General features: G+C 42.0%; 1 protein-coding gene across 6 annotated transcripts in view; it reads right to left on the reverse strand.

Moving 5' to 3' along the window:
• Positions 1-23,573, reverse strand: part of znf536 (zinc finger protein 536) — a 278,944-nt gene that overhangs the window by 128,508 nt on the left and 126,863 nt on the right. For all 6 annotated transcript variants that reach the window (XM_056404930.1, XM_056405098.1, XM_056404841.1 and 3 more), the window contains one exon: positions 22,964-23,063. The gene's annotated coding sequence lies outside the window, so the exon portion shown is untranslated. The remainder of the gene's footprint in view (positions 1-22,963; positions 23,064-23,573) is intronic.

The raw sequence follows: 23,573 nt of genomic DNA on the forward strand, positions 1-23,573 counted from the left end.
AAAACACACTGTTACACACACACACACACACACACACACACACACACACACACACACATATATAGGCATGTTCAGTGTATTGTCAGTGCAAAACTCATGCAGACAGCAAAAGAAAAAGCGTATGTCCCATACAGTACTTCTACAAGCAAAGAAAACTGTCTGTGAATGTGTGTGTGTTGTGTGTGTGTGTGTGTGTGTGTGGGTGTGGGTGTGTGAGTGTGCATATGTGTATTATCAAGTTAGTTCTTGAAAGTGAGGCCAGCTCTCACATCTGTAAAGTGACAGATTAGGATTTAGAGTTATGGTTGAAATTTCAATTAACTATAATTTTAAATCAAGTTGTAAGCAAAATAAATCCAGGCAATAGTCAATACAGATGCTCACAAGTATAGTGGCACCAGTGTGTGGTGTGTATGTGTCAGTCTGCGAAGGTATGCTCTGGCTGTTTCCCAGGATTCCTTGTGTCTGTCTGCACCAGAGCTTCAGTTCGGAGGAGTGTGTCCCGGCCAACACTGCATTTTCCTCATTCTTCTCTGCCCTGCCTGACCTTCAGCATCGTCACCGACTTATCTTCCACAACAAAGGCTACAGTACACACACTCATTAAGAAGACACACACACACACACACACACACACACACACACACACACATTTTTGAACATGAACGCTCTGGTGGGGGGGCTAAGTTCATTAAGGCAGTGGATATTTATGATGAAAAATGGCCTCTTTGTAGTACACTATATGAACTTTCCCCTCGAGACACACACACACATACACACACACACACACATACACACACACTCTCTCACCTTCTATATTCAAACTTACATAAAACAGACTCTCCGATAACTGTCGCACCACAAACACACACACACACACACAGACACACACACACATACACGTAATGATAATGCCATGCTGTGAAGTGAATATATCAAAATATGTAAAACAATCACATCAACATGCTGCGTGGGGAGGATACTCTATGTTTTTTTCCTCTATTTGATCAAGTGCTAACCTAAAATAATGCATTACTAAAATCCACAACAGTTCAGCTGAGGCCTTCAGGTGTTTATAAGAGCCACAGCTGCGGTCATTAGTGTCTAAGTGCCTGCTCAGGGTCGCTTGTGCCTCGCAACTTCTCTTGTTTATGACAAAAATGTCTTGACATTTACAGTAGCATTATGAAAATTTCTGACACCGGCGCTCTGGCCAAGACAGGCTAGCTTAGTAGCCGCTTGCTAAGTGCTTATGCCTGCCACTTGATGGAGTGCTGAAGAGGCTGCATCAGCTTCCCTCAAATTCCACCTCTCCACGCACACACACACACACACACACACACACACACAGAGAGAGAGAGAGAGAGAGAGCTCGTTCTCCATAAGTTCCAGAGCAGCCTCAGGGTGTTGGATGTGGGCAGTGGTGGGAGGTGGAACTGGGGTGTGGGTGGTTATAATCTGCATGCCCTCTGCCATCTCCTATCACCGCAAAAACCCCTCTCCCTTTCTGCCTCACCTCCCTGGCAATCTCCCCCTCTCCCCTCACCCCCACCACACTTCTCCCATCCCTCTCCATATTTTCTCCCCCTGCATCTGATTAAGTTAACAATGTGGTGTTATTTGCATGCTGATTTCGCAGACCCCCACCCGCTCTCTCTCCCTCTCTCTCCCTCTCTTCCTCTGTCTCTCTCTATCTCTCTCTCTTTCTCCTCAATTCTCTGACAAACAAGAGAGGCAGGATCAGAGTAATGTGATAGCACAGCAGCCAGCCAACGCAATCTGCCTCAAAGACCAGGTGTTCGCAATCCACCTCCCTCTTAATTCCTGCCCCCATCATTTCTCTTGTTTTTATTCCTGTTATTCTTCTCTTTTCTTCCCTCCCCTAGTTCTCCTTCTTCATCTCCTCTCATCTATCCCTGGTGTGTTTATAAGGTTGTATTATAATCAAATCTGGAGCGAGGGAGGCCTGTCTTTTTTTATTAATTATAGGCCGCAGCTGATGTGAATGTATTCCGAAAGCATCTTCCAAATAGGTCGGCGGTACAGTTTGCTATTCTTATCACATTTAAATGTCAACACGGTGCAAAGCCCTACAAATTAGTTCAGGCAGGCTTCAACCCCCATTTAACATTTAAAGCGCCATTCTGTAGGGCTCAAAGAGCGATTTAAATCAGTTTACACACACACACACACACACACACACACACACACATATATACAGAGATAGCATTTCGTCTTTCAAACTTCTCATTTCAACACAGACATTTAACTGCCAACCTTTGCCTAAGAGAATTCAGTGCACCATCAAGAAGAATGTGGGAAAGGGGAAAAAAAAGCAGGATGAAAGAACAAAAAAGAGATTTAAAGCAACAGAAACAATGCATTAGCTTTTATGAATAATAAATTTGCCTGTCAATCCGTGCAGAAAAGATCCAGGTTTTCAGCATCTCTGCATACATTCATTGTCCGAATGAATAAATCAGAACGGAAGGGGGGGAGAGGGGAGGGGTGCATGTTCTTGAGCTCTACCCTATCACTGGTAAATAACAACAATGATTTGAAACACATCTGTTCATATGCAGTGCCAACTAACCCCTATAGAGCAGCGCAAGACAATAGAGGCCTAGCACTGTTGTTCTACATATTGGTGGCTGGGCATACAAAATAGAGTTTACCCATCTTACACACACACAGAGATCTACTGATACAAACAAACATAATCAACAAATAGAAATCACGTACAATCCACCATAAAACAGTCGACATTAGTATCCTCCACAAAAACACAACTGTATTATCCCTCTTTCAATAGGAAGTCTGAGACGGTTTGCTCTGAATTAAAAGCTGGCCCATCGGACATGACAGCAGGACACAATCGAAGAAATACAATATTAATGAAGCTAAAAACTTCTGGCTTGAAACCCGGTATTAAAACATTTTTCAAACATTTCTGAAAGTCGCGAGTTTTACAGTCTTGAGTTTTAAATATGAACCACTAAACAGAAATTCAAAGACCGTCCAAGTACATTTGAAGCGGTTTGCTTGATTTTCCAAAATGGATCAAAACTATTTTTGTTGGATTTTATTTGTCCTAATCAAACAAAATAAGACTGGTGGCATGACAGCATCATATTCTCAGGCCTCTGGAGTGAAGCCCACAAAGAGTGAAAACATAGCATAGAACCCTAATGAAATGAAAGGCAGGATGCTAATAATAAAACTAATAATTAATGAGTCCATATATATATATATACATATATATACATATATATATATATACATATATATATATATATATATATATATATATCTTAGCATGGTAGCTACACTGTGGTTAAAGTTAGCAATAGATTTTGATTATAGAAATTGAGCTATGATTTGGGTTAAGGACTGAGGTGTGCTGATGGTCAGGCATAAAACATGTAAAACAGTCCTATAATTTTCAAGATTTGTAAAATATAATGCCATCTGGGTTATATTTCATAAATATAATGAGAAAACATTGGGTGATAAACGTATCTGCCAAATCACAAAATGTAAATTGTTCTACACATTTTGGTATGATGTTATACTTGGGCACTCACAGCACTTGGTTAAGATCATTGTGGTACTCCTAGACAACTAGGATGTCTATCTGACTCCCTCACTCAAATGCACAAAGGTATTTAATTGGATGCCTGTAAGCCAATCACAGTGTTCCCCATCATCTAAAGTGGACTGCATTAGAGAGCCACATCTCCTTTTTCAGCAAGCGTGGCCAACCGTGAGAAAAGGAGGAACAATTTCATCTTATTCTTAAAATACAAAATTTGTGCTTAAACGTGTCAACATGTAAACATGCCGAGTTATAGTACAAAGTATAATATGAAGAGTGCATGGCTCAAAAAAAGAAGAGAGACAGCGACAAGCAAGTGCTGGAGTTAACGTTCATTAAATGTAATCGAGGTGAAATTTAGAAATAATCATGATATTGATTTGAAGTCATATCACCTAGCCCCATTATTACATATTATATTCAGCTCAGGGGGCTTTGAACACAATGCTGAGGATATTCTGAGTAGAGACAAGGGTTAGGAAACACTAGACAGTTTCACAGATGGTTGAGTACAGAAAGCTTGTGGAGACATGATAGGATCATCATCATCACACACACACACACTGGCTTCACCCCTTATTATTATTTCTTATCAATAATTTTGTTAAATAATACATAACATATATGGAATGTGTTTATTACATGTTTACTGTTGAAAAAAATTAAATTACTACTATACAGACTCTCCGTCCATTGTAATGGACAGATAAAATAACACATAATATAGTATTTAAATTTTTTTTTTTTTTTGATTGCTAATGATTTATTAGTGCATTTCCACCAAATCCACCACTGCAATCATTTTTTTTTTTTGCGTTGGGAACATAATTGGGTTAGGAATGGGTTTCAAAAAATCAAAAGCACAAGACATGACATGTTTACTGTATTGACATTTAACTCAAATCGAAATCTTTCTCTAATCTTTCTCTAACCTTAACTAAAGTGTTGCCTAAGGCTAACCACACATGGGACGTAGGATGTGAACCCTGGTCTCCGAAATTAAAGTCTTGGGCTTTGTACACCTACCAACCATAGATCTACATAACACACATAAAAAAAAGTAGCCTGTGAACATTATCCAGGCTGAGATTTTTCTTTACCACAACATAATTGGGAAAACAAATTTTCACTGGAACATAATTTGCATGAGATAGGTTGGCATAGATGTCAATCATGGATTGTGGAACCATCATTATCAACATGTTATTCAAAGTCAGGGTTTGAATTAAGGTGGGGGGGTGTTGGAGTGGGCTAACCCACCTAATAAGACTTGGACCCCCCACCCCAAACGAGGTACAAACAACAGTTTGTAGTTGGGGGGTTTGAAACAATTACATAATGTTCTTACCTGTAATTTTAAATATTTCAAAATATTTCCAATGTTCATGCCTGGAAGAATTCTGCGGCACCCCTAAATTGGACTGTAACATTTCTAACATCTCGTGTTTGCTCATGTGTGTCAAACAAGAAAATTGAGACACTAGGTAAATTTAAGTAGCAGTAGCTAACTTTGTAGCTTATTTAATACACTTTACTTTCTTACCTAGAGTTTCTGAATTAGATTGTGTCATGTTTCTACAGATGAATGGTAAGTTTTGCTAATTTTACTAATGTTGGTTAGATTCTTACTTTTGCCTTATGTTACAGTTTAGTTAATGAATGTTAGCTAGCTGATAGCATCCCTTTCATTTCCAATGTTGGCTTGTCACTTCTTTACCAATATGAATTGTCATATATGATCTAATTTTAGCGAACACCGGGGCTCAGTCATGAGCAGTGAGACAATGGAGGATTAGTTGTTGTAGGGCACATTTTGACGTCAATATTTAGTGTGGTGGTTTAGTTAGTCTTTTACCTTTAACATTATTTTTTAGAATCGGTACTCTCTCCTTTTTCACTCAGAAATTCAGGAGTTTTACCTGGTTTAATATTGGACAATATTAAAATACATGTGTGCCCAACACCTCAGTTCACTGAAGAATGTGCCTGCGCTGTACTGGGTTCTCTTTCACGCTGGAGAAATAGTTGACACCCCCCCCCCCCCCTCCGATTGTCATTGTATAATCTGCACTCTGTTCATAGTGATATGAAGTAAGATAGTGTGTCTGTCTCTGTTCAAGGATGGTCCTTGGTGTCAGATGCGGTCAGTTGCCTTCATCTTTTAACCCTAACACCACAGAGCCTCTGATGGTAGATTGAGGAAGATGTGGTTGGTGTAAACCTAAATGAACCAAATACAAATAAATACTCTGTGTCACCACGCTTTTAAAATGAGAGTTCCTGCAATGTAATTTGATGCAAGGATAAAACACTGCTATCAAAACCACTGACTCCTTTGAACACTTTTGACCTAACTGGGTACAGAGCTGCCTTCAAGAAAAGCATGTGATGTGTGCACTTGAATACACACACAAGTAAGAGCCCCCAAGTCAGGGGGGTGGGGGGGTGGGGGTTGACAGGGGGGAAAGGAGCGATGTTCAGCCTTAAGGAGGAGTTGGCCCTGTCAAGCTGTTTCATGCCATCGAGATGCAGGATCAACTGCAGGCCTGGCAGACACACTTACACACACACAAACACACAAGAGCCCTGGAGCAGGAGGCTTCTTCTGAAACTTGCTTCGTGTTGTTACGCTGCTGACCCCAGTTGTTCCAGTGACTGTATGAATGAAAGTCTAGGAGGGGCCGGCTCAAGCAAACAAAGCCAATCACAATCACAGATTTTAGATAAAACAGAAGATAACAAAAGTCCCCCTGGAAAGACATTCTGAAAATTCAAGAAGTCTAAACGATGATCCACAATACTAATACACTCCTCTATTGAGTTCAGTCCATTTTAGTTATTTATTAATTAGGCTTTTGTTACACTATATATGCATTAAAATATATTAGGTAGCCTAATATGAGAACAAGAGCCAGTGTAGGGGTCACAGAAAGACTTCAGTATCAGCTTACAATTGCCCTATTACATCAGCATAAGTAACTGAATCCTAAGAGATAACTAGCTTATAAGAGACCCAATCCCTCTGACTGGCTTCCCTCTACCTCTAGGCTTGGCTTTGACTCTTTCCCATCCAGCTCAAAGCAGAATGCTCTATGGGTGTGCCTAATGTGGACTCGCTGAAATGTCAAAGCATTATATATCCTTTTATGCACACAGTAGCCCCTAAGGGTTTAATTGACTATGCTGTAAAGTGAGTTTGAGAACCGCAAGAGAGCGAGATGAAGATGAATATGTTTCATTAGAGGGCAAACAGAGCCTGATGGCTGGAATTGGCATTGAGAGAGGAGGAAGAGTCTAATATGGATGAGAAATACATTATCCATTCACAGTCCACAATGAAATGTACAAGCGGAGCTGTCCACTCCTCGGCTAATCACCTTTGGTGAACTTACCGGGGTAGCGATTCATATTTAAAATGTGTTCTTTTCTTCTCCTCCCTTTTTTTCCTCTTCTTCTTCTCTCCTAGTTAGCCTCTGTCTTGCTCTGAACCAAACAAGGGAGGAACAACCTTCCAACGACTGCCTGGCAACTTCAAATACCCGTCAAACAAACAGCAGAACAGAAGACAAGAGAGTAGAGAAGGGGCCCCGCTACTATCCCGCGGCCTTCGTTTACCAATTATACTGAGTACCTGCTGACAGGTGGGTTGTCACAGTGTCTGCTTAGCCACCCAACTCCCCTCACATTCCCCCCTTCAACATCCCTTCACGTTCCATCCCGCTCTGTTTCAGTTTACCACGTGCTGCGGAGAGGAAGCTCCTCGCACCTCCAGGCAAACGGAGGAGACAAAAGAAGGAGGAGGATGAAGAGGAAGATAGCGGAGAGTTTGGCTTCGAGAGGTGAGGCTTTGATTTGGGAAACATTTAAGAGCGACAAGACAGGTGATGGAAAGGTTATGAGGTAAGGCGGAGAGTTAAGGGAGCTCTCTTAAAGGAGCAATTCACTAGGTTTTTGAGGGCCAGTGACCAGTGACATGGTTGTGGAAAGTGGAGAAGACAAAGCACATACTAGGACGGTAAGGCCACAGGTGATTTAATTGGTCATTACTGGGCCCTAACAACAATGAACCACCTTAAACCAGTTTTACTGCTATCACTATGTACGCCCACAATATGCATCACTTGCGTTGCATTGTCAGAGCCCCAGTACTCGCCTTTGAAACTAAGACCAGCTGAAATTGTTACTCTTGTATCTTAAGGCAGTGTAATATAGTTGTTATTGAAGATTTCTCTGTTAATATTGTCGGAAAATCTTCAAGGAGCCAAGGATATCAAAAGTGGACAACATTAACTGGCTCCAGTTTTTGATCAAATTCCAGTACAACTTTTTTTTCTTTTTCTTTTTTAACAGTTCTTCTCTCACTTCTACACTCCGTCTCTCTCCTAACAGCTTCTCTTTCCTGAAACAGGAGGTTTGAAGACGGGGCCTACCCCCACCATCACCACCACCATCACCACCACCACCGCACCCCCCCCCCCCCCCTATCCATTTCTCCTCTGTCTTGCCGTCTCAGAAACTCAGCCAGCCAACGAACACGACTGAGACAAAACATAACCATAATGGCTCATTAAAGGGAATGGAGATGACTTAGGCAAACAAAGCAGCCTTCACTGGGCTGTCACCGAAACTCCTGCGATGGTGCGTCCAAACTCACGCTGGTGACAAGGAGGCGAAAATGTCTTCCTCCCACCGAAAAACTCGCGACGGTTTAGAGTGTTTTGACTGCGCTCGGCGTGTCTCTATTTGTTCTGTGACAAATCTAATGTGTGCACAGCAGAGTGAAAGACCACTGCGCTCCGGAGAGAGGACAAAAGTGTGTGTTCATCCTCTTCTTCCCTTCTTTCTTAGAGAGGAGGTGTAATTCAAGAGGTATGACTCAAGCATATGATTCACATTTCACACTTTCATACTCATCAAACCATTCAAAACCCCTTGTTCCCTGTATGGGTGCAGGGGGATATTGAATTCCTCCTCCTTTTGTTGTTTCATAGTATACTGATAAAAATACACCTTTCTAAAATTCTTGTCTTTTTTTTTTTCAAAACTAGTGAGCTATGAGTGGCCTGCACTTGACATGTTACCGTGAGAACAGCGCTCTCACTAGTAATCACCCACACACACACACACACACACACACAAAATCCTGCATCACATCTCCACTATGTTTGCCTGGACCGGCCACGGGCCAGCGCTACATCCGCAAATGTCCATGACTGAGAAAGTGACTGAGTGATAGCTTTGAATGAGTGATTAAATTACAACATTGGTCGGTCGGCCGAGCGTTGGGTTTTTCCTCACTGGCCATTAGCTGATACGGCGTTAACAGTTTCTGGCATGTCATCGGGGAGCGTTCACAGCAGATCCACAACAGTTTTCAACTACTGCATTTCCTCAAATAGTGACTGGGGCTTTTATTTACCTCTAGTGAAGAAGTTAATAGGGCTTTCAACAGGACAGAGTTTCAACTCTTACCCGTTTATAAAAGCCAATAAAACTGTTAGATATCCACATCTTGCATGATACGAACACTCAACACTGTCACCTACATATTTTTTAAAGACATTTCTAAACTGCAACAGCAAATAGTATGAGGACACATAATCTGGCTGGATTATGTGCAGAGGCAACATATTCTTTTGGATGAATGAAGCGTTACAGTGGTGGACTCACCAGGAAGTGGTTGGGTGGATGGCGTACAAAGTGCACGACAGTCACACCAGTCAAACCAGGATTCACATCCACAGTCCTGTCTGTGGTTAAGACTAACAGATTACACATAACCATGGAACGTTTAATAACGGCGTGGTCACATTTGGATATTGCACTGCAAGGTTGGGCATTTTGGCATAAAACTAATGGGTTGTCTGTGAATATTTTACTGATATTTCTCAGTATCAACGTATTTGCAACTTGCTGAATATGTCAATTAACAACATATCCTCCTTACGTTACTAGAAAATGTCACAATGCAAAATTTGCTGCTGCAGCGTAGAAAGAAACATCATTTTTAGGAGGCAGGGTTTATTGAGAAAGACAGTGTGTCTTCCACACCAAGTTCATGCCCTGGGATAAATGGGAAACAAGTGGCAATCAATGAGCAGGGTGTATTCTGTAAACTCTATCTTGTTGTCTTACACTCTAATGAAGCTCTTTGAAAATGTTTCTCACTTTTTTTTTTTTTTTTCTGATTGAAGCTCGTCTGTACAGCTAATCCCATAGGCTGCCACTGACCCAGCACCTACTGCAGTGAAAGCACAGTCGTATCTACTTAGCAATCCCCCAGTAATTAAGGAAGGCCCGCACCATGCCTAAACCTCTCCCTGACACGGTGTTGTGTCTGCACAGCATGGAGGCAAGGAGTCATAAGAAGCTTAAGGCTCATGTACCTGCCGCTCTGTGTGTGTGTGTGTGTGTGTGTGTGTGTGCGTTTCAAGAATAGACAGACAGATTAAAAAAAATGATTGGAAAAGTAGAATTAACCACCTTTAGTGCTTTCTTAATTACTGAAGTCCACCTTTGTGTGAGCAGTACTATAAATACCCTCCAAAACACAAGTGGCCCTGAAAATCCAACTTGTAAATGAGCGAACACACGCACACACACACACATTCAGTACACTCGCGCACACATACACACCCACTTCGTAGGATGACCAAAAACTGAACCCGGCACTTCTCAGAAACTGGGCCAAACCATATGTCCTTCTGCATATTTTGGGATCAGACTAATTCATTTTGATGACAGCATAAAAAATGATGTCTTCAAAAAAAAAAAAAAAAGAAAGGAAGAAGAGAGAGAGAGAGAGGAAATTTGAAGACAGCAAGAACAGAAGAGACGGAGTAAAGTGCCATGGGGAATAGATGTGATGAATCCAGGTCTTAGGGGGAGTTCCAGGAGAGTGAAATAAGGTTGAACTTCAACAGGATGAGCATCCAGGGCAACGTTACAATAAGAGTAGATTTTTTTTCGACAGTGATAAAATGATCTGTAATTAGGACAAACAGCACTAAAAGCAAGTTCAGAGGCATTTTCTCTTTCTTTTTCTTTTCAGTTCGGGTGCGTAGCGGCTTTGTGTGGATTCCCAGGATGGCAAGAGTTGAAAGAGACAATTAAAAATGAGAAAGAATAGGAGATGGAAAGACACAGAGACAGTATGTTCTTTAAGAGACAGAACTGTGGCAAGGCATCATAAGGCAAGGCATGAAAAAAAAAAAGAATAAATAAAGATAAATAAATGAAAAAAAAAAGTCACAACAAGTGTTCCCCAACACAAATGTCCCTTCAAACAGCGCCGCAAAAAAAAAATAAAAATGGTTGAGGCAGCAAGCTTTAAACAAAGAGGTGAGCTGATGTGACAAGCTTAGTTTTATAAAGCTGTGTTAGATACAACATGCTGTTCCTGTTTATTCTCCTTGTATGTGTTGAGACAGCACCCTCACAGAATCAATGTGATAAATACCATCGTAGTAAAACAGATTGATTCATATGATTGTTTAATAAACTGTAAAAATGTAGTATGACCAGCATGAGAGGAAGGAACTAAGGATGAATCCAGTAAACACACACATCGAGTCTGTAATAGTAGAAGTAAATAGTAAAAACTGTTATTCCAACAGGAATTCAACAGTTAGAGAGATACATTAGCATGTTAGCTACAAATAACAGAACTGTGTCTGTTGCAGCTGATGCTTGATTTGAAGTTGTGAACCTAAACATTCTGGCTCATTCTGGCCCAAAGGACAATATACATCTGATTTTGTATTGATAGATTCATGAGACGGTCGTCTGAACGCTGCTTTTACACAGCTCTCTAAGTGACAAAAACATGAGCAGAAAATGACAGAGGTGGAAAGTGATTGAGAACATTTAATCAAGAACTGAAGTTAAAGGAGCTCCCCAGTGGCTCTGCATGGTCAGCTCAGAAAATCCTACCTGCTAACAACCGAAACTACTAATGGCAAACATTTCCCAGCTCATGTGAGTGGAAAGAGTTGAAACTTGCTCAATAATTTTAGGTTTTAAATAGTGTTAAAATAACCAGAGCACACTGAGGGATGTTTGTGATATAGTCACAAAATTGAATCTATTGATTCGTGTACATGGACATGAATCTTACATGTTCCATGTCGGTTCACACGTCTTTTTTATGACACTTATCACAAGTTTCAAACTAATAATTTTAAAGAATATCTTTTGAAAGAATGAAGCGAGACATTCATTGACGGCAGCGCAGTCACAAAGAGGTGGTTGGGGTGGATGGGACACCACAGAACGAGGTTCAGATCCACAGTCCTGTCTGTGGTTAAATCTAGGCAACAAAAGCACTTTGTTGAAAGTCTAAGACTTTTTCTAGCTCCACGACAGCACAGAGACACACCATCACAAGTGTGAGTGTGAAACTCACATGTGCACCATCACTGGACGACCACGGCTGGAGCGAGACAGGGAAAGGGCGAGAGGATGAGACACTCCTCTCATATCATCAAATCAAGCAGAACACACCGACCTGTGGAGCCACCGGACAGCAGCTAGACACATGCTAAACTATGGTCCTTTAAGTACAAATTTGAAGTATTTGTACTAACATTTTATGCTACTTTTATACTTTTACTACATTTGTGTGACAGCTATAATTACCAGCTACATTGAAGATACAGATTTGACATACATAAACATATATTCAATTTGCAAAATATATATTATCCAGCAAAACTGTTCAAATTAGTTCCACCTCAACCAGTTTAAACTTTGAAATGCATCGTTTCTTTTTGAGACATAAAACATCAGTAAATAGACAACACAGTAAAATGAGTACTGTTAAAATCGAAACATGTAGATAATGAGTACTTTTACTTTTTTTTACTGTACACTCACTGTAGTGATTCCAAAACTAATTTAAAAAAAAATCCACTAGGCGGATTTGAACCGGAGATTCATATTGTGTTTAATTCAGTCTTCTCCAATCTGAAGTCAGTACAATTATGTCAGAAAACATAACATAATTGTCTTTCAGTTGACAAGAACTAAAAATACAGACAATAGCTTTGAGATGAACAGAGGCAAAAAAAAAAAGGAGGAGAGAAAATGTTTTGTCCTTCAGCCGTGTTTTCACTCCACTTTCCCACCCCACGCCAGTGACTGCAGAATAAACGGATATGTGAATTAAACCCCATTGTTTTAAAAAAGATCTGCAGCTAAATTTAGGCGGCGCTCTTGTTCCCCCCTCGATGTGAAAGAATGTGCCAGCTATGTTATGTTTGTGTGTTTTATTTTCTCCCTTTCCTTTATCCTCCACCGTCATCTCGGGCTACATACATTCTCCTGTTGTTTGAACAAGTGTGAGTGGTGTATCTGCGCAAGGCAAAGGGAAAAAAAAAAGACACAAAAAAAAAAAAAAAACACATACACACACATATAGTTCAGCCAGGCGATTTTTGCAATTAGAAAAGACACAAAAATAATTATTCTGCAGTGCAGTCAGTCGACATATCCTGAGTCGATGATGCACGGATCACGTGTTTAATAAAAAAGGTTAATCAGTTGTTAATCAGAGGATTAATAACTTGTTATTTTCTTTACAAAACCATTAATATTATGCCATAAATATTTAATGTTGATAGGTCTTTTTTTTTTTTTTTTTTGTGGGAGTGACAGCGTGGGGGTGGGGTGATATGTGCTTGATGATGCAGGGCAGAGTTAGCTATATTCAGGCATTAATGTGCATTAATCATGCTTTGGTGAAGACAAATAAATTCATTCATGTTTATTAATACAACCTTGGAGAAAACAATACTCTTTACATTATTCACTGAGTTATTAATAAAGGATTTATGAACAGGAGGACCACAGGACAGAGACTGGGGGATAAAGGGAGAGGAGGCTGGGGAGAAAGAAAAGAGAAAAAAAAAGAAGGGAAGAAACGAGGAAAAAAGAGAGAGAGAGAGAGAGAGAGCAGAGGAGGGACAACAGAGTCACAAAGCCAGGAGCAAAAGTTCATTAATGTTTAGGATGGAAGGGGGCACGTTTTAGGGAGGGGATGAGATATGTGTGTGTGTGTGTGTGTGTTTGCGTGCCTGCTTGTGTGTATGTGTGTGTGTGTGTGAAGTCTACCGCTGGAAAGCTGGGGGTTAAACACAGATTTTCTGCCCTCACTCTTTTTCTCCTTAACAAATTACCCTGCCCGTTTGCTAATCAAAGCAAAACAAATATTGCTTTTCATTCGCTCCATTTGTTTGAATGAACATACAGACATTCCCAAAATACTCATTCCCAGCTCAAATGTAATTAAATTGTGCCTTTAGTGAAAACATGCAGTGGTACTCCAATTAGTTGTGTTTTTGTCGCCGGGTAAAGACGGAGAATGGCAGTGGGTATGCCCCGGGCACCTTGGTGTCCCAAAATGGAAGTAACGTCTTGATGGGTGGGTTAGAGGGGGTGGGGTGGGGGGGGTGGGGGGGGTGGGGGGGGTGTTTGTTATGCGGTGTTTGGGTGTATAGGGCTGAGTGCAATGACAGAAAGAACGTGTTTGCAGAGTTGGTGGGTGATTTAGTGATCCGATGATACTTTATTTGTTGTGCTGTGAATACGATATGACCGGCGCGGCGGTGTCCTTGTGACTCAGGAGACCGTCCTCACAGAAGAAGTGGCCGCATAAGTTGTTTGTTTGAGCGCTTCTATATGACCCAGAGTTGGGTTGTTTTAACCATGAGGGGCGTTTTGGTTTTTTGGGGGTTTTTTTGTATCAGTAGAATATCCACTTGTAGTGACTATAGTAGTATTACACTTACTTATGGTTGTGTTAAGACTCTTGGTTTAGATTAGAGAAAGATCCCAGTCTGCCTTGATACAGAACAACTTCAGTTTATTTATTATTATTATATTACTTATTTGTAGACTTATGGTATAGCTAGGCTGGGGCACCCCGGTGGCTTGCTTAGTATAGCACATATCGTTTAGGCTCAGCCCTTACTGCAGAAGCCTGGGGTCATATCCGACTCAGGCCCTTTGCTGCATGACATCCCCTCTCTCTCTCTTCCCTAACTTTCCTGTCTCTCTTTCACTGTCACTATCGCAATAAAGCCAAAAACGGTATGGTTAGGCTAAGGAAGTAAAAACACTGTAGTTACAGCTCATAAAAAGGTGGAGATTAACCACAGTCTGTTACAGGAAGTGACCCCACCTTGACCTACACGACCTCACGTTCTGCCTTGCTACACAAAGGGGACAAGACTTTTTTTTTTTGCATTGGCACCTAACGTCGGTTTGATTCCCAGTCAGATTAAACTATGTGTCGCATGTAGTTTCAACATCAACTGTGATCTGTAAGGACAAAGGAGAGTGGAGGGACACGTGCTACCAGCCATCCATTTGTAAATCCATCTTCTAATCATTGCTTTCTCTCTTTCTTCCTTCTTAAATGCCGTCATTTTCTTCTCTTCTCTTTTTCTTTTTTCTTTTTGTCTTAAGCTCCAAATTGTGTTTTTATTGAAGGTCTATAGGGATCGCTCGGCAAAATGTCATCCATCAAGCTGTCGATGAATCCATCCTTTCATTTAATGATCAGCCTACCTGATATGCATTTTACATGGCTCCATATACCTATAATGGGAATCAATGGAAAGCAAATAAAGCTGGAAGCCAGTAAGCTGCATGTCTGACGGATGGATGTGGACGCCGGGTATTTGTCAATACGCACAGCTCCACTCTTAGCCGCGTGGCTTTGTACTATATACGCCTGGATGAGTGTGGCTGCAAAGGTGGCTCACTGCGGGTTAGAGACTGGCTTACATGTGAGTCTGTACAATCCCACTACATTCTTTGTCTTGTCTTTTAAAAAAAAAAAAAAAAGTAAAAGAGAGGAAGAGATTGAGTGAAAGAGACAGAAAGAAAGGAGAAGTTGGAAATGACGACCACAGGAAGAGATAAAGAAAGACAATTAATGAAAGAGGAGGAAGAAGAGATGGAGCGCAGGAGGCTTAAAAAAAAAGGGATGAATTGAAAGGGCCAGGGAAAGGAGAGGGAAGGGAGGAATGGCCGCTCTACGTGGTTTCAGTTAAATACTGATTTCATCATACTACTGGGGAAGGAGAGGGGGGGGGGGTGGTGGCTGTGGCTGTGGCAGCTCTAAAACACATAACTTTTTACGAAGTGAAAATCAAATATTAAAAATGACAGGCCTTATAAGTGTGCTGAGTGAGCTCGGGTCACGGAGGGAGGGAGGTGCGGGCGGCTTGTCAGCTACTATCTGTCAGGGCGAATTAGAAACAATCAGGGCCGAGTGAAAGGGAAGGTGATTGTTATTAAGCGGCGGGGCCCTGCGAGCGGGCGCCCCAGATGTGGCCGTGCATATAAAAGAACAGGAAGCCGGCAGTTTAATTCAGGAAGCTTGCCGAGGCGAGCGAGCAACGCCACAAAGGAGGAGAGGGAGGTGGTGGGCGCTTGGAGGGGCGGGGCGGGGGTGGTGGAGGGGGGGCAGAGGATATGAGGGGGCTGGGGGCTTCTTGTTGCTAATATGCTGGAAGTTACTTTGATAACACATTAAGCCTTTTGTGGAATGATGGACCTTTTTTTTTTTTTTCTTTTTTTTCTTCTTCTGCTCATCCATCTCTGTCCATCCCGCACAGGGACGTCGCTGGTTAGCCCGCAGAGGGGAGGGGGGTGGGAGGTGGAGGGGCAAGAGGAAGAATCACGGGTGAAATCTAGATAAGTCGACCTAAACACACACACACACACACACACACACACAGACACACACGTATCTGAGTGAGGTGGGAAGAGACAGCCAAGCCCATATATCAATTACAACTTGATATCCTGGGAGGATGATGGGACAGACAGAGAACCCCCCTGAACGGATGGATGTGAATGTGTGTGTGTGTGTGTGTGTGTGTGTGTGTGTGTGTGTGTGTGTGTGTGTGTGTGTGGGGTTGTGTGAGCTCCTTTTTTCTTTTGGTAATCATCTGACAGTCCTTCCCCATCTCTCCCTGAGCTCCTGTCAGTGTTTGGTCCATGTGCGTGCACTTTTTTTCCCCTCCCGTGCACGCTCGTCACAACACATTGATGGACATGGACATGACTCTCTTTTGACTCCTTTGGTAGTCCTGTTATCTGTCAAGTTGTGCACCCTCTAAAACTCCGGTGAGACAGACATCAACGTCCACAGATCCCTATCAGGTGGAGTGAGGGTTGCTGGGTAAGGCAAGGTGGGGGGGGCTAGTTGTGTGCAATATCTTAGTTAGGGAAGGGTGGGGTAGGGGTGTGGGGGGTATTTGAATGATAGGGAGTGACAGTAATATGCCGAGAGGCTGCAGACTCAAAGGCACATTGGCCACTGCTAAACTTTGCAAAACAAACTGTGAACAACTCACATGGGGAAAAAAAAACTTAACTTGATGTCTCAGTTTAACTTTTAATGTATTGAATGAACATCAAACAAAAATCTGATCACACATTAGGAATAATAAAAACACAAGTAGTACCAAAGATAGATTTATTAGAGGTTTTATTTGACTATAGTGGGAGCCAATCCGAGACAGAAAGTCAAGTGGATCCATTGTTTCTCAAATAGTTTCACTTAACATCGGTTACGTGAAATCAATGGGAAATACAGAGGGAAAAAAAAGAGCAGAAATGAAGGAGTTGTTACGATAGTTTCTTTCATATATTGCTTTTGTCTCAGAGCTTGAAGGGCTTTGATTTCTATTTACTTTGTAGTGAGAGATATCGCAAGAAATTATTCCTCCCCTTAAGAATCATTGATCATCCAATAGGTTGAAATAAAGCAGTCTTGTCACACGCTCTCTCTCTCTCTCTCCCTCTCTCTCTCTGTCTTTCTCTCTTGTCATCTTTATCGTGGTGATCAGTCGAACGCTTGCCTAACACGAGCCGTCTCTAGTTTCTACCTCCCAGGTTTTTCTCTCCGTTGCCGCTGCTGATGTAGCGGAGGTTATGGTGTTAAACACGGAGCTGCTAAATGTTCCCCAAGGTAATAACAGTCAGCGTATATACAGTACTGTGCTGTACGGCGACGGGAAGTTTCAGAGTGAGTGTGGAGGGAATGGAGATGGAGAGGAAAGCGGTGAGAAGGAGGTTGAAAGTGTGTGTGTGTGTGTGTGGTGGGGGGGGTGAAAGGACATAAAATAATTGGTAGACAAAGAGGCGAAAATGAAGGGTGCAACAGGAAAGAGATGGAAGATGGCTAATTGCTAAACTAAAGGTACTGTATATATAAAGACGATGACAAGTGATGCTAATGTCGCACTGTTGTGACACTGTTGGTTGGTGAGTGAGCACAGGTGCCAGCACTGCGATTGTGATTACATGCGTTAAATATCCACCTTTTAGTCATGTCAGCCATTTAATCTGTTTATCCACTCCCGTTTTCACTCAAGAAAGATTGGATGTTCTGCGTAGTTAACGGTACCTTCAATTCCTGCAAGTTCATTCTTTACCCTGGAAATCGTAGTTCGACAAAGTAACCGCAACTCAAGTTTGACTTACTAGCTTTTCTCAAAGGTCAACAACATCTCAGGATCTTCATCTACAAACTAAAGCTGGCTCATAGGATTAGAGCTGTCAGAGTCCGATCACATTCACAACATAAAAGACCATCCTTGAGCACGGACAGGCTTGCAGTTGAAAGCTCTGGGAAAAACTACTAATACATACAAATACCTTAAATTTGACTGGACATGCAGAGTTTAGACTTTGAGTGATGGTCAACACGTGGTTCCTTCATCTTCCCTTCACAGTGGCCATTCACCGTTTGTAAGTGTTTATTATGTGGGGCACCCTCAAGGTCATAAATTACAAAGTCTTTCTTGATCCTGTCTAAACTATGAATGAGTACTCAGGAACACACATGGGTTTCCCGGATCTCTCGTCACTTTGAATGAGTTGAGCAATTGTGTTTGCCGTTTGTCAAGTGATTTGCACTGCATCTCTTCAGAAGTTGAACTATTTTCAACTTCATTCTGGCATCCATTGCGATGGTTATGGTTGCTCCCATTCTTTCATTTGGTCAAGTTTCAGCCACCGAAACTGCTTGGTTAAGGAAAGATTGTGATTAATCTAAATAAACCAGCCTTGACTGAAGATGGGATTCAAACCACTTTAAATGTATTCATGCCCAGCCACTGCTGCTTAACTCCTTGCTTTGTTGTAGCACAGTAAGTCACACTAATTTCATCTTTTCTTCTAGTTTTTTATTTATTTATTTATCTTTTCTATTATTTGCATTACCACAAAAGTGTTCCAAGAAATGATTGTTTCAATCTTTGAATGAACAAAAGTTTGAAGTTTGGGTTGCAGTTTTATAAGTCAGCTAAAGGAAGACTTGACTCTACTTGCTTATTCTCTTCTGTGTAGAGATCAATTTAGCTAGCTAACAGCTACATCAGCTGAGCCATTAGCAAACCAAACATTTAACATATATTTGAATACATAAATGAATGAATTGAATATATAAATGGACTGAATATGGGTACAAGAATGTGTTGCATAATTTAGTAATATATTACCAATGTCAGGTTAACGTTTCATATTATCTTTAGATTTTAAACCCTTGATCAGTGTATGGCAGCAGTCCACACAAAGAGCCCAGCTGTATATGTGGCCATGAATGAAATGTGAATTGTGGTGGTCCATTTTCACAAGAATCTTTTCATTACATGCTGCTCCAAACAGACAAGACATAAATTGTGATTTGTAGAAAATTGTTTTCTGAAGTGTCATAAACCGTTATAGAGTTGGATTGTACCCAGGCACTGTAAAGAGGAGGAAAGTGTCTCTACCTCACCCGTGTGACCTAAATCTTTGTCTTGATGAGAAAAGAGTAAAGGTGTAGAAATATGTGGAAGAAGAAATTCAAAAGCGAAGAGAAAACACACACAAAACAGAGGATATGGATGCTGTGGGAGGTGGAAATTGCCTCCTTCCCCAATCCAACGCAATCCCTCATTTTTTTCTCCAGGAGGCCAGATCCAGGCCATGTCTAAGATTTCACAACGATTAGCGAGGGAGGGATGAGGGAGGATATAGAGATGTACTGGAGCAGCATTAGCCATTAATCACCAAGGAAGGAGAGAGAGGGAGAGACAGAGAGGGAGTGATAAAGACAGAGAGGTCCTAGCATGGCTCAGCATGGGACTTGCACTTTTACTGTCTGGACCTCCAGGGGTCTTGTGTTTGACTGCAGAAGAGTGGCTCAATAGCAGCAGATGAGCTCCTTAATCCTGGGAGTCAGATTCAAGACCAGAATATATGCAGCGTATATATATATATGTGTGGAGTGGAATCGTATCTAATCATGTCCAGGGTGTACCCCGCCTCTCGCTCAGTGTCAGATGGGATTGGCTCCAGCTCCCACATGACCCTAAAAGGATAAGTGGTATAGCTAATGCATGGATGGATGGATAAATGAGAAGACTTAGATATTGCTACTCTACATCTACAGCATATCTTTTTTTGTCCCTCATCAACGACTCAAATTTTGGTACCATAAGAAAACTGAACTCAAAATTCGGGCTTAGTACTTTGACGCATTTACAGTCATCTGTTAAAATGGCCGTCAACATAGTAGCAACCATGTTGACAGCTATAGTTAAGAGTTGGTCAAAGCTAGAAAAAGATTAGAGTCATGGTTAAAAGACACCATAATGACTGTTGTTTAAAAAAAAAAGGGGGGGGAATGTGAGGAGCAGTCTCCTGTGTCAAAGTCACACGCTTGGTTGAGCGAACCATTTACACAACCTCCTTCCACGGAGGTTGTGCGGTGTGTAGTCGCACTACTTCCACCCTTTGCTACTAAGAGACAATAGTTATTATTCACACAACCACAATAGTTTGCTTGTCAGAATAATGCAAATCAAGGTTTGACAAGAAATTCTCATCTCAAGCTCGACTTACTAACCCATGACCAAATGTGGAATCTCGGTCACAATATAACGGGCGCTCTTATATATGGGTGGAGATCGTAACCACTGTCTCTGTTCAAGGACGGACAAGGGGTTAAGATCTCCCCCATGTACAACCACCTATTATCAAGTGACTGAATTACATACTTGCATCACATGATAACAACTAAACCATCTCCATGACACCTGAGCAACTCCATCCACTGAGGAAGGCCATGAAATATGGCTGGAAGCTTCAGAAACACAACATCATTAGACCTAGTGATTATCATTTCTAGTTAAACTGTTGTTTCCAAGGTCAGGAAAGAACCTTTAAGCTGATCTAAATATATGTTGTTTCAAATGTTTCAACAAAGAACAATACTAGTGTTTTTTTCTGGTGCTGTCACAGCAGTGCAGTGGTTAGCACTGTTGCCTCACAGCAATGAAGCAAGGTTCGGAGTTTGAACCTGCCACTTGGCTGGGGCCTTTCTAGGTCCTCAGGGTACTCCGACTTCCTCCCACAGTACAAAGATGTGCAGGTTAATTGGTGACTCTGAGTGGCCTGTAGGTGTGAATCTGTCTCTATGTGTCAACCCTGTGTTAGACTGGCGACCTGTCCAGTGTGTTCCCCGCCTCTTGCCTCCTCGCGACCCTCAAAACGAATGGCGGTATAGCTAGTGGATGGAAGGGTGTCACGAAGGAAATAGCTACTTTGATGAGATATCAAGTGGAAAACACAACATGTAACCAGCTTTGAATATTGCTGTAGGAGTTATTTAAGTGCTGATTTCACAAAACACGGGAGCAGTGAAAGCTGCTCTTGCACGGGATGTTTTATCAACATGTCTCCAACATTTAAAAGGGGCTATTTGTATGCTTTCTCTCACACTGAACACTGTGTCTTGCTGGGAGCAGGTGGTGTTGATTGTTGCTTGACAAGAGATACAGCCATGTTGTCTTTACAATACAAGAGGTTCTAATACGTCCTCTGAGCAGAGTTATGTGTTCTGGGCAGATTGGAGGCTGCAGTGACACTAAAGTGACGTGACCGACTGGGGCTAGCTGGTTAGCGTGCTAACTTCAGTAGAAGAAAAGATACAGAGAAGAGTTAACATTGGTGTTGCGTTCCACCTCTGAGGACAGCTGGTGGTGAGTAAAGGCATGAAGTTTGATGCTGAACTCAAAACGTTTCTTCAAGACTGGTAGGTAAACAGCTGTTAATGCTAACGCTAGCTATGTAGCAATAGCAAAAGTTATAAATAGCTCATTTAAATGTTAGGCTGGCTATTGTAAAGCTTGCACATACATATACTCTTTCAGATGAACCTTCCGTGAGTAGACAACAGTTTCCACTTTTATGGTGTGATCATCATTACCAGCCTTCTCGTACTCTACTTTCATATAAGGTTTTCCACCCTCAACCCCCCCTGCCCCACCCCACTTGGTGTTCCCTGTACCCCCCCTTCTTTCTATGTCCCCTATCCCCTCCTCCCTCTCCCTACACCTCTTCCTCTCTTCCTATTTTTATTTTATTTTATTTTTTTCTGTACTATGAATAAATTTTGTCTGTCCCGGACATGAAAATGTCAAATACCTAAAATACACCTAGGCTAAATAGCATATTAATTTTTAATGCCTGCTCATCCTATGCTGCTATTCTCATATCAGGCCTGTCTGCCAACAGCTGTTGCTGGCTCTCTGGCTGGGAATTTATCATCCATCTAGCGAAAGGAGGGGAGAGAGGGAGAGAATAAAAAAAAAAAAAAAGAGATGGGAGACATTGTTCAGAAGACAAGGAAAAAGGGGAGGGACAGATCCGTGTTTTCATGGATCCCTAGCTTGCATTTATATCACCTACACCTCGCAACTTTCTTTTTCTTTGATATACGAGTGGGATTCAATTACACTAATGCCAAACATAAATTGTTCAAGATTCGTTCCTATTTCCCCCCTTCGCGGTGTGTTATAGCACGAGCCTCCTCATACATAAAAAAGAAATAAGGAACAAAGTAGTGACATTGACGCTGGAGGTAGTGACATTGGGGAGAACAGGAGAGGGAGGCAAGACGCACAGAAGCAATGTGCCAGTGTGGGTGTTGAATGCCACCCATGTGCGTTTTTAGGTGGCATGTGGTGGATGATTATCATAGATTATCACAATCCAGATTGTTACAAGTTCTGTCTGCGCACATAGCAAGCAGGGTACTGTAGCTGTGTGACTGTCTCTGTGTGCGCGTGTGTGTTTTGGTTTAAGACGGAGTGCCTTTGGGGATAAGACTAAATGGTGAGTGAATGACGAACAGTTGGAGTGTGTGTGCGTGTGTGTTTGTGTGCATTTATTCGTGTGTGTGTGTGTTTCTTGTTCTTTTATCCCAACAGTGTGAGAGGCAAATACACAGGGTTTTAGGGAGCTGTGAAGAAGACAACATATTGCCATAGGTGAAGGTATGAATTGTGTGTGGGGTGAGCTTACCTTAACACACCAGCTGCATACTGGAGTCCAACCTGTCTGTCAGGATCAACTGGCCTCTCGCTGTCACTCCTGACTGACTACTGCTTACTGGAATGGCCACCTAGAGGGAGAAAACAGTGGAGGGGGACAGATTAGAAGCAGAGGTGATAATGAAATATAGAGCTGAGGAGGCGAAGAGGAAGATGGACAAGGGGATACAGAACGAAGACGAAGACAGTGACGTGTGGGGACGAGGAAGAAGAAGATGAGGTGGGATGGGGTGGTGGTGGTGGGGGGGGGAGGGGGGTCAATGTCGAAATGAAAATCTAACAAATTCAGCAAGCGACGCTGCAGAGGTCAAGGGAATGCAGCCAGAAAAAGGTTAAAGATGAAATCAAAGCTGGCTCGCTGTGGTGCCCGGAGGCACAGCTGAAAATCTATCCCTCCAAGGCAAGGCCACCGCTGACGTGAGGCAGACAAGAAGCTAAATACTGCACGCCACTCGGGGATCTTTCATTTTCAACCGATCAATAAGGGCTTATATTTATCAGGGCCTCCGAGCAGCTGCCACGTCTGACAACCTCCACTTCATTTTTGCACTCCTCCTCTTTTCTCCTCCTCCTCCTCTTCT

The sequence above is a fragment of the Seriola aureovittata genome, chromosome 1, assembly GCF_021018895.1.
Source record: "Seriola aureovittata isolate HTS-2021-v1 ecotype China chromosome 1, ASM2101889v1, whole genome shotgun sequence".
In the NCBI taxonomy this organism is placed as follows: domain Eukaryota; kingdom Metazoa; phylum Chordata; class Actinopteri; order Carangiformes; family Carangidae; genus Seriola; species Seriola aureovittata.